Source organism: Salarias fasciatus, chromosome 18 (genome assembly GCF_902148845.1).
Source record: "Salarias fasciatus chromosome 18, fSalaFa1.1, whole genome shotgun sequence".
Classification (NCBI taxonomy): domain Eukaryota; kingdom Metazoa; phylum Chordata; class Actinopteri; order Blenniiformes; family Blenniidae; genus Salarias; species Salarias fasciatus.
The window spans coordinates 27,878,478-27,881,153 of NC_043762.1; positions in this window are offsets into that span (position 1 = coordinate 27,878,478).

Genomic DNA, 2,676 nt, shown 5'->3' on the forward strand with positions numbered 1-2,676 from the left:
ATTTCTATTTAAACCCAACATTTAAAAAGCACTTTGTTGAATTTGTTGTTTTTAGTCTTTTTTTTTTTTTTTTTTGCTTCAGATTAGTTTTGTTCAGTCTGAAAAACACTGGAGCGACACTGAGAGACACTTTAAATAAGAGGGAAAAACATATTCACATTGTGGCCTCTGCTGAAACAACGCAGCAATAAATATATATATTTATATTTGTACAATAATCTTAAAATGATTTTTGAATAGTAATAATAACATGATGACAGAAACACTGACTGACAGTTTGTTTTTGACCAGAACACTTTCCAGCTTTCAACTTCTAAACCTGCTCCGTGAAAAGGGAAGAAAAGAAAAAAAGACACGAGACGCATGAAAACGCATCACGCTTTGAAAAACAGATTCTATCTCCGAGCAGAGCCGTTCTGAGACGGCAGGAACCCTCCGAGTCCGCCGAGCCAAACTAAACACATCAACAGCCACAACACATTACTCCTTTACTTACTGAGATCTGCAGCGTTTGAGTTCAGAGCAGCCGACGGAACTCTGAGGCTCCGGATCCATCAGAGCGAGTCTGGGAGAAAAGTCACTCTGAAGGAAACACGGCAGATCCCAGCGACTACATTAAAAACAGGTGAAAAACTACAGGTTATATGTGAAGCAAGTCTGGGTCGATTTCAACACATTTTTGGGCCATTCTTGGCCCCCCGGCCACATGTTTTACACCTTCATATTACATTGCAGTTAATCCTTTTTCCACAATAAGATATTTCTGAAGTCATCTGGTAAAATCTGATTCTTTCATTCAGTCAGAAACTGGAGAACAAACTGAGGATCGTTTTCCAAGTGCTGGATTATGACACGAAAGCCGTCCACGAGCAGAACACAGTCCTAATCTAACTGATCTAATCTCTGATACTAATCCAGTCTGGTAGAACGAGCAGCTTAAAAAAAAAAAAAAAAAAGAAAAGAAAAGAAACATCATTTACAAACTTTTAAAGTCATGCTGTAAACTCATCAACCCCAGTGACAAAATCCTGAATATATTCCACCACTAACAGGTTTGGATTAAAACAAGAGTCTGTTATTCTCCTGATGTGTAAATAAAACGGCAGTAAAGCACAAGTTCAACAGGCACAGCGGAGCAGGACTCTCCCACTGCTGTGGATGTTGATTGTTCTTTTGTTTTTTTTTTGCTTCGCAGCTTGAGCGATCAGGTCAGAAGCTCGACTCTCCGGCACCGCTTCACTCCAGGTTTACACGAGAACACAGCCGTTTTTCCATTTTCATTTTAGAAAAGAACAGACGGCGGCGTTTTGATACACAGGGGAACAAGAAACGGCTGCAGTCTGCATGTTATTCCGGTGGTTCTGTGAACCTCACAGGTAAACATTCACGCGCCGGTTAAATCAGTTCTGAAGCGATTCCGTTTCACAGTAATAAGCAGTGATTTATCACCCGGTGGTGCGATCGAGTTTCCCAATCTTTACCATTTAATGACGCGGCCTAATTTCATACTGCGGCGCGAGAATGTTTCACCGATACGTCAACGCGCTCGAATGTGACAGCGGGAGGTTTTTCAGGAGGCTACAGCCGTGGCAGCATGCAGCTTCAGGGAGAGTGGGGCAGTAACACTGTGATTAAACAAAAAAAAAACAAACTGATAAAGGACGTGTGTTCATCTTATTTACCAATCAAAAGAGCCGGCAGGGAGAGAGCAGACAGGAGCAGTGTTCAGACTGCTCTGCTCTCCCAGCCCGGCAGCCGAGTGCCTCAGATTCCTGCTCGCCCTCCACCCCGTCGCTCTGCACAAGGGTAAGGCAGCTGTCGGCTTCCATCAGCTCAAAGTGCATCTCGGAACATATCTAGTCCGCCGCCTGCCCACCCACCCACCCACACACACACACACACACACACACACACACACACACACACACACACACACATTCACACACAGACACACACACCTGGCTTCCAGTTTCAATGCAATAGATCATTTTCTGTTTTTATATAAGAGAAAAAGTTCAGCGAAAGTTCCACAGAAGCTTCTCCGTCTGGCTTCCTCCCGTGTGTGTGTGTGAGCGGCTCGCAGTACTAAAGTGCGCAGCAGTGCCTGATGGGAGTGTTTGAACCCTCGCCCTGCAGGCCGGACCGTACATGTGAAAAACAGATTCTCTTCAACTCAGCTGGACAAGGCACAAACTTTTTATTGCAGCATTTCAAAAACTTCCAAACTTGCTTAAACAGTTGGATGATGGCGAAGGAAGCTACAAGGACAAGCACGCACACACACACGCACGCACGCACACGCACGCACACACACACACACACACACACACTGGAGGCATTTATAGAAAGTATAGATGCCAGGCCTCACGCTTGCTCACTCACACTCACTGTGCTCTCCAGGGCTCCTCTTATTTCTGACCCTGATAGAGAATCTGCGGCCCGGGCTCGGGGCCGCCTGCCTCAGCTTTCACTGCGCTCTGAGGGGAGTCGCAAATCACTGCTGTGCCAATCAGCTCCAGCGCCGCCGCCAAAGACAGTCCATCCAGGGCTGGCGGGCTCGTCTTTCTCCCTCTCACCTCTCCGAGCGGCTTCTTCCTCCTCCTCCTCCTCCTCCTCCTCTTCCTCTTCCTCCTCCTCCTCCTCCGCTCCTCTATTTTCAGTCGTCCGTTCTGCTGG